At 40.5% G+C, this 9,376-nt stretch overlaps 1 pseudogene; it reads right to left on the bottom strand.

Moving 5' to 3' along the window:
* Window positions 1-2,284: 2,284 nt before the first annotated feature.
* LOC101605697 lies at window positions 2,285-2,747 on the bottom strand (annotated as a pseudogene).
* Window positions 2,748-9,376: the final 6,629 nt, after the last annotated feature.

The raw sequence follows: 9,376 nt of genomic DNA, 5'->3' as shown, positions 1-9,376 counted from the left end.
CCCAACATGCGACTCTGACATTCCTTCCACCCACTCTTCCACAAAATTTCCCTGAGCCATGCTGGGTTCATTTTTGGTCTGCTTCAGTGCTGGGGTGTTGGGGGCCTCTGAGGCTCTGGCTTCCTGATTTGGTAGGAGTTGATTTTTCTCTGCGTTGGTCTCCTTCCCCTTTGTGCTGGTATCCAGTTCACAGGAAAACATCACCCTTGCTTGTTTTGCCAATTGTCCTTAGTTTCAGTTGGGCCCCTTTTGAGGTATGTTGGGGCAGCTCTCTCCTTAGGATCTACATCTATCTGAAAAAGAGAAGCAGATTCTCCAACTGAGAGTAAGTTAACACCCGGAAAATTGAGATAACACTTACTTTTTTGATAGACAGTTTGATAGATGTAGGTCCTCTTGTACCCCATGATTGATGGTAGCTTGATATTGTAGAGTGGGCTTGTGTTTGGGTATGGTTCTGACTTGTTTCCCAGCTCCAGCTATGGGTCTAGTACCACTGAGTGGATCAGTTAGCCAAATCAAGAGCAGTTGGTTGCTCACCATGGCTGTGTGCCACGATTGCACTTGTGTGGGCATCACATCAGGTTATTTGTTGCCAATTAGGTTAGACAATGAGTTGCTTGTAGACACACTGACTGTCTGGTGACTGACTCTCTCCTGGCTTACAGCCATGCCATTCCATTTTACGTGTCAGCTGCATATGGAGTCTTCAGCAATAGGGTATTACCACTGGCCTTTGGTGGGTCATCAAGTACTCTGACAGAAGTCTGTCATTGTTTTGGGAAACCTTGTAGGTTTCTCTGATCAAAAGCTCATTGTGGATGGTAGCCCCAAGCTGGAAGTGGGGGTTACAGGTCAGTGCCCACTAAGAAACTGAGGAAAAACATAATATACAAGAGTTAGAGAGGAGAGAGATAGAGGGGAGAGGGGGAGAGGGAGGGAGGGAAGATGAAGAAGATTTAGGTTAGTCTTGATCCAACCCTCTCCAGTGTCTTGTGGTTCAGGTGTTTCCTGTAAGGGGCTAGTGAAGGTTCAGCCATTTGGTCTGTCTTTTAGGAAGTAGAATTTTATGGTACCATTGCCGTTTGGGTCCAGATTACTGTTTTCCACCCTTCGATGCCCTCCCCGCCCTCTCATCCATCCTATTGTCTAGTCCATGAGGTGCTTGCTGGGTATGTAAGGTATGTTGGGTAGATTCGGTTAGGTGTTGTACATGAGTGACACTATGTGTCAATTTATTTTCTGTGATTGGGTAAGTTCGCTGAGAATGATCTGTTCCTGGTTCAACCATTTTTCCTCAAATTACTTTGTGTCATTTTTTCTTACTGCTGTATAGAATTCCATTGTGTAGATATACTACATCTTTGTTATCCATTCTTCTAATGATGGACATCTGGGTTGATTCCAGCTTCTAGCTATTACGAATTGAGCTGCTACAAACATGTTTGAGCAAATCTCTCTGGCCTGTGGTTTGAAGGTTTTAGGATAGATGCCCAGTAAGGGTATAACTGGGTCTGTTGGTATTTCTATAGTCAGCTTTTTCAGGAGTCTCCATATTGCTTTCCAAAGTGGTTGTACCATCCTGCATTCCCACCATCAGTGAATGAGTGTCCCTCCTTCTCCACATCCTTGCTAGCATTTATTTTCATTTGACTTTTTTTTTTAAGTTTCAAAAAGCATATTTTGTTTTCCTTTTCTAATTTAGAATCTTGTTAATAATCATTAGCATCATTAATAGAAAACAACAAGCAAGCCATTTAAGAAAATAATGTAGTAATCAACACCTCCAGAAAACAGTTGCTTTCATTTGATTCTACTGGCAAGCCTGGGTATACCCTGAACACTGAGTCCCAGTCATGAACGGATGATGAAGCCATTCAAGTAAAAGGTGGTTATAAGTGTGAGCTTCTTAGGGATACTGCCTAAAAGGAGGCTCAGGAGCAACCAGCCCTCCAGTTTATCCAGGATTCAGATGTCCCTGGGATGACTGGTATAGTTTCCTTTTGAGGACCTGTGTCAGCTCATCAGCCTCAGATTTCAATTGATATAAATTCCATATTTTTTAATATTTTATTTATTTATTTATTAGAGACGGAGATAGGGAGAGAGAGAATGGGCATGCCAGGGCCTCTAGCTACTGCAAACAAACTCCAGATGCTTGTGCCACCATTGTGCATCTGGCTTATGTGGGACCTGGAGAATCGAACTTGGGTCCTTGGACTTCCTGGGCAAGTGCCTTAGCCACTAAGCCATCTCTCCAGCCCTAAATTCCATATTTTTTTTTTAAAAAAACTACTTTATCCATTGAAGTAGGTCTTTCATCGCTTCTCCAACTTCTTGTACTTGGCTTCCAGTTTTTTTGAATAAGCGTCCAACTTGTAGGCTGCCAATTCCAGAGCTGCCACCTGCTCCTCAATGACATTGATCTGATCCACATATGGCTGTAGTTCAGCATATTTCTGGTTTAAGTCCTTTAAGTTTCTACTGATGTTTATAGCAATATCCTTCATTTCAAGGTACTTCAAGCTGGTTAGCTTATTCATATTTCCCAGGAGCTTATAGTCTTCACTGGTGGCTCTCAGTTCCCCAGTCAGGTATGTGGCCATTTTGGAGAACATGTCCCGACAGAGCTCATTGATGTCCGCTTCGGCGGGCTCCTTGGCTTCCTCAGCCGTCTCCACAGTGGCATCCTTTCAAGCCGGCTCCTCGTGCGGCACTGCCGGGACGCCTTCCACAGCCGCCGCCATGCTCGCGTGGCACTGCGTCCCGCTCTCTCATTTGAATTTTGATGTTGGCTGTCCTTACTGGGGTAAGGTGGAATCTCCTAGTTGTTTTAATTTGCATTTCTCTGCTAATTAGGATGATGAACATTTTCTTAAGTGTGTGTTTGCCATTTGTATATATTCCTTTGTGAATTGCCTGTTCAACTCTGTGCTCCATTTTGTGAGTGCGGTATTTGTCTTCTTATTGTTTAGACTTTTGAGTTCTTTGTAAATTCTAGAGATAAAGCCTCTATCAGTTGGATAACCTGCAAATATTTTCTCCCATTCTCTGGGTATTCTATTGGCTTTGCTTATTATATGCTTGTCTGTAAAGAAACTCTTCAGCTTCATATGATCCCATTGGTTGAGTGACTGTTTAAGAATGTGAGCCACTGGGTTTTGTTCAGGAAGTCTTTTTGCATTCCTATATCATGGAATGTAGTTCCTAAATTTTCTTCCAGTAGTATTCAAGTTTCTTGTCTTATGTTGAGGTATTTGATCCATTTTGATTTCAGTGTAGTGCATGGTGAAATGTGTGGATCAAGCTTTAGTTTCCTGCATGTGGTTATCCAGTTTGTCCAGCACCATTTGTTGAAGATGCTATCTTTTTACCAGCCTGTATTGTTTGGGCGTTTGTCGAATATCAAGTAGCTATAGTTGCTTGACCCAAAATCCGGGTCCTCAAGTCAATTCCATTGGTCTATACTCCTGTTTTTATGCCAAAACCATGCAGTTTTTATTATGATGGATTTGTACTATAACTTTAGATCAGGTATGGTGATGCCACCAGAGGAATGTATTTTGCTGAGGATATGTTTGGAAATGCGAGGCCTTCTGCCTTGCCATATGAAATTTGAAATCATTTTTTCTATCTCTGTGAAGAACACTGTAGGGAATTTAACTGGAATTGCGTTAAATCTATATATTGCCTTTGGTAGGATTGTCATCTTCACAATGTTAATTCTGCCTATTCAGGAGCATGGGAGGTCTTTCCATTTTCTCAGGACCTCCTCAACTTCTTTTTTGAGAGTTTTTATATTTTCGTTGTATACATCTTTCACTTCCTTCGTTAATGTTATTCCAAGGTATTTTTTTTTTTTGTTGCTATTGAAAAGGGGACTATGTCCTTTATTTCTTTTTCTGTGTCTTTGTCAATTGCATACAGAAATGCTACCGATTTTTGTGCATTGATTTTGTATCCTGCTACTTTGCTATAGGAGTTAATCACCTTCAGGAGTTTTGGGATGGAGTCTCTCGGGTCTCTTACATATACAATCATGTCATCAGCAAACACAGCTAACTTAACTTCTTCCTTTCCAAATTGTATCCCTTTTATTTCCTTCTCCTGTCTTATTGCTTGAGCTAGGACTTCCAGAACAATATTGAAAAGCAGAGGTGAGAGGACATCCCTGTCTTGTTCCTGATCTTAATGGGAATTCCTCCAGTCTCTCTCCATTAAGTATTATTTGGGCCTTTGGAGCTTTGTATATTGCCTTTATTATGTTAAGATGTGAACTAGCCATGCTGATTCTCTCCAGTGTTTTGATCATGAAGTGATGTTGCATCTTGTCAAAGGTTTTTACTGCATCTATGGAAATGATCATGTGGTTTTTATGTTTAAGCTTGTTTATGTGGTGTATTACATTGACAGAGTTTTGTATGTTGAACCACCCTTGTGTTCCTGGGATAAATCCCACTTTGTCAAGGTGGATAATGCTTTTGATGTGTTGTTGGATTTGGTTTGGGAGTATTTTGTTCAGGATCTTTGCATCTATGTTCATTATGGAAATAGGCCGGTAGTTTTCTTTTCTTGTGGCATCTCTACCTGGTTTTGGGATTAGGGGGAAACTAGCTTCATAGAAGGAGTTGGTAGCTTTCCCTGTTCTTCAACTGTGTGGCACAGTCTTAGAAAGATTGGTTTGAGTTCTTACATGAAGGTTTGATAAAATTTGGCTGGGAATCCATCTGGTCCTGGACTCTTTTTTGGGAGGTTTTTTAAATTACCTTTTCAATCTCTGTGAGTGTGATGGGTTCATTGAGGTGATTAATCTGCTCTGAGTTGAGCTTTGGTAGATGAAATGCATCCAAGAATTTATCCATCTCCTCCACATTTTCCAGTTTTGTGGAGTAGAAGTTTTGGAAGTAAGTCCTGATGATTCTGCCGATTTCACTTATGTCTGTGGTGATCTCTCCTTTTTCATTTTGAGTCTTGATAATTTGGCGTCTCTACTTTTTTGCTTGATCAAATTGGCCAGAGGTTTGTCAATCTTGTTTATTTTTTCAAAGAACCAGCTCTTTGTTTTGTCAATTGCCTTGTTTCCTTGGTTTCCAATTCATTAATTTATGCTCTGATTTTAATTATTTCTTTCCTTCTGGAGCTCTTTGGTTGGATTTTTCCTGTTTTTCCAATGTCTTTAGGTGTATGGTTAGGCTATCTATTTGGGATCTTTCTTTTTTATGAAGGCATTGAGTGCTATGAATTTTCCCCTGAGGACTGCCTTCATTGTGTTCCATAAATTTTGGTATGATGTGTTCTCATTGTCATTCAATTCCAGGAATTTTGCAATTTCATTTCTTATTTCATCCAATATCCATTTATTGTTTAAGAGCATGCTATTCAGTTTCCAGTTGCCATTGTGGTTCTTGTTGGTTTTTTTTTTTTTTTTTATTTCTAGGAATATAGCAGTATGATCTGATATCATGCAGGGAATTATGTAGATTTTCCTAAATATGTGGAGGCAGTCTTTGTGACCCAGTATATGGTCTATTTTAGAGAATGTTCCATGGGCTGCTGAGAAGAATGTGCAGTCTGTGGATTTGGGATGGAAAGTTCTGTAGATGTCTGTTAGGTCTAAGTGCTGTATGGTTTTGAGCTCTCTTACTTCCCTGTTGAGCTTCTGTTTGGATGATCTGTCTATTACTGATAATGGTGTGTTAATGTCCCCAGCTATGATGGTGTTGGTGGTTATTTCTGTTTTATTGTCAAGTAGGTTTTGTTTTATGAACTGTGATGAACTTGTGTTTGGTGCATACAGATTTATGATTGTAATATCCTCTTGATGGATTGTTCCCTTTATAAGTAGGAAGTAGCCTTCTTTGTATTTTTTGATTGTTTTTGGTGTGAAGTCAATTTTATGTGATATTAATATAGTTACACCTTCTTGTTTCTTATACACATTTGCTTGGAAGATTGTTTTCCACCGTTTCACCCTGAGGAGGTTTCTGTCTTTAGTGGTAAGGTGGGTTTTTGGAAGGCAGCAGATTGAGGGGTCTAATTTTTTGATCTATCCTGTTAGCTTGTGTCTCTTGATGGGTGAATTAAGTCCATTAATATTTAGGGTGATGTGAGATTTGATTTGATCCCTGCCATGTTGTAGTGGTAGAGGTGTGTTGGCATTTCCATGGAATTTGAAATTTTTTCTGTCTACTCTGGGTTTGGTTGCTGTGATCTGATTCTTGTAGGCATTTGTGTTTGGTTATTTGTTTCTTCTCTATGGAGAATTTCCTGGAATACTTTCTGTAGGTTTGGTTTTGTGTTCATATAATTGTAAAGCTGAGTTTTGTCATGGAAAGTTTTCCTTTCACCATCTATTATAAGGGAGACTTTTGCAGGGTAGAGTGGTTTGGGTTGGAAGCCATAGTTTCTTAGAGTTTGGAGAGTTTCATTCCAGGACCTTCTAGCTTTCAGGGTTTCCATTAAGAAGTCTTAAGTAATTCTGATGGGCTTTCCTTTGAAAGTGGTGTGCTGTTTTTCCCTAGCTGGTTTTAGGATTTTCTCTTTGGTGTCAATGTTTAGAGACTTAATGATAATATGTCTTGGGGAGTTTCTCCTTAGCTCTAGTTGGTTAGGAGTTCTGTTTGCTTCTTGTATCTTGATGGGCCTATCTTTTAAGAGACGGGGGAAGTTTTCTTCAATTATTGTGTTAGATAAGTTCTCCATGCCTTTGGTCTGAAATTCTTCTCCTTCTGGTATTCCAGTGATTCTGATATTAGGACGTTTAAGTGTATCCCACAATTCTCTCATGTTCTGTTCACAGGAACTTTTGAACTTACTGAAACTTTTGGACTCTCAAACTGTTTCTTCCATTCTGTCTTCCAGATCAGAGTTTCTATCTTCCACTTCGTGACTCTGTTCTTGAGAGCCTCTAGCGAGTTTTGGACTTTTTCAATTAAGTTTTCATTTTCTACTACTTTCCTATGTATCACTTCGATTGCTCTGTCCAGCTCCCTTTTCACCTCATTTTCTGATTTTCTTGATGATTCTTGGAAATCATCCTTGCGTTTCTTTATGTTTTCATTTAGTGTGGCCAGCTGATTTTTAAAGTCCTCTCTTTTTTCCACTCTCCCTCAACTCTCCTAGCTCTCTTTGAATTCCTTCCAGTGTCTTATCATATTGCTCTAGCTTAGTGATGGTAGCATCCACAGGATTATCTGTCCTTTGTAGCTTTCCTGCCAGTTCTAGCAGTAGGTTGGTCAGGGTTGCATTGTTCATAGCTTCCACTTGATGTTCTGATCCTAAACACTCTTCTATGTTTTGGTTAGATGTAATCCTGTTGGACTAGGTGATCTGTCTGGATTTTCTTGCATTTTATTTTTCACGTTATTTCTTTTGCGCTGTGGTCTACCCATGTCAGTGTATGGGCAGGTAGGTGGGTGGAGCAGCCTGGGATCTAGCTTAATGAGAATCCAAGGCAGCCTGGGGCAGTTGCAAGCAGCCTGGGTTTTTGCTCTCTCTTGCCAAAGTTGCCTATGTATAGCTTGACAGGGCGCCAAAGTTGCCTGAAGTCTCACCCAGTAATGCACCAAAGCTGCCTGCCTTCGAGTTTGGAAGCGGACTGAGGTAGCAAGCCCTGAAGCTGCCCAAACTCTGGCTGGGAACACTGGGACCTGCAAACAGTCTGTGCTCTCCCACCTCAGGGGAGTGGGGGATGGGTGGCAATGGACAGGTAGGGGATGGCACCTGAGCTGGTGATAGTGACTCAGTGTGGACTTTTGTGGCCCTTGCTGTGGGACTGGGCCCACTGCATGTGCAATTGTAGTGCAGAGGCAGCTGATGTGGGCACGGGATCAGGACACAGCAGAGGCTGGCCAGCGGGCAAGTGATGGGAGCACAGCAGCAGGAGATCTGGCAGCTGCCTAATTACGGCAGAGGTGGCCCCCGTGGGCGTGTGAACTGAGCACAACATGGCTGGCCTCAGTGCAGCATGCTGGCAGGCATGGCTGGCGGGCACTTGATCTGAGCACAGCCGCGCATGGGGCACGGGGCACGGCCGGGCGTGGTGGGGCGCAGGGCATGCATGGGGGGTGCCGCGGCCGGGCATGGCGCGCGGGGATGTGTGAATCCCTGTTTTTCTCCACTCTGTGCCCTCACACTGGCAAAAAGACCCTGATAGCCCTTAATTTCTTGCCTTTCTTTCCCTGGTATCTGGAGTGCAGCTAGGCGGTTGCCATCTTGGTTGTAATTTCTGATTTTTAAATGCATTTTTGTGTAGGGTATTATTGTAGTTTTTGCTTCTCTGTGATAGTTCATTTCTAGATAAAAATAAATGTTCTCTGCAAAAATTATTATGGAAATATAATATAACTATCCTTTTGCTTATTATGTCAAAAATTGGTAGAGGTGTTAAAATATTTCACTGAAATTTCATTTTTGCTAATTTATGCCTTTATTTGTAACAGTTGTTTTCTAATGTACCAAATGAAACATTTCAATATATAAAGTCAGATATGTTGCCATTTGTATTTCATTGTTTCTACATTCCACTGGTAAAAGCTTGCCTATCATTTAACTCTACACTTAATTTTTTGATTTTTCTTCTTACCTTGAGAACTAAATTTTATATTGTTCTGCTTTGTAGATGCATAATTGGCCTTCAGTGAACAATATATATGCAATTTGGTGCTCTAAATGTGTCAGCATGAAGCATTTGTTGATCCCTTTCTTTGTAAGAGGTTTTCCATCCTCTCCACTCATCCTAAAACAACCACTGAGGTGCTGTTATATAGATAAGCTTACACTTTCTACAACTCCACATACATGTACTAACACAGTATTCTTGGTAATCTACTTAATTCTTTTCCAATTTTATGTTTTCTATAGCAATGGTTGATTGTTTTTATATTGCTTGGTGGCATTCCAGTGTACAAATAAACCACAGATTATTTGTTTCTGCACTGTTTCAGTTTTCAGCTTATACACAGCATATTTCTTTTACCATATTGACTTCTAGTTCATGGGTTTGTTATTACTGGAAATGGCATTTAAATCTCAATTTCTGATTTATCACACCTAATAAACAGAAGCATACCTAACTTTTGATCATGGTATCCTAAAAGTATCTTAAACTTTTTTTTTTGGTAGATTTGGTCAGACTCATGCTACCTGGAATAGAGACACTTTTACCTGGGCCTTTTCAATTGAGCTATCTTTTCTATTTATATAATTTTCCTGGATAGATGTTATACATTCCCAATTGAATAAAAATGAAAATTGCCATTGTTACATATGATCTCATCAGGAAAGTACTATAGCTTTTCCTATAAGAAAGATATTGCTCTAAGTTGCCCTTTCTTAGGTTCAGGAAGTTCCTCTCTGCTAGTTTAGGGAGAGCTTT

The sequence above is a fragment of the Jaculus jaculus genome, chromosome 1 (assembly GCF_020740685.1).
Source record: "Jaculus jaculus isolate mJacJac1 chromosome 1, mJacJac1.mat.Y.cur, whole genome shotgun sequence".
NCBI lineage: Eukaryota > Metazoa > Chordata > Mammalia > Rodentia > Dipodidae > Jaculus > Jaculus jaculus.
This window is presented reverse-complemented; position numbering and strand designations above follow the sequence as displayed.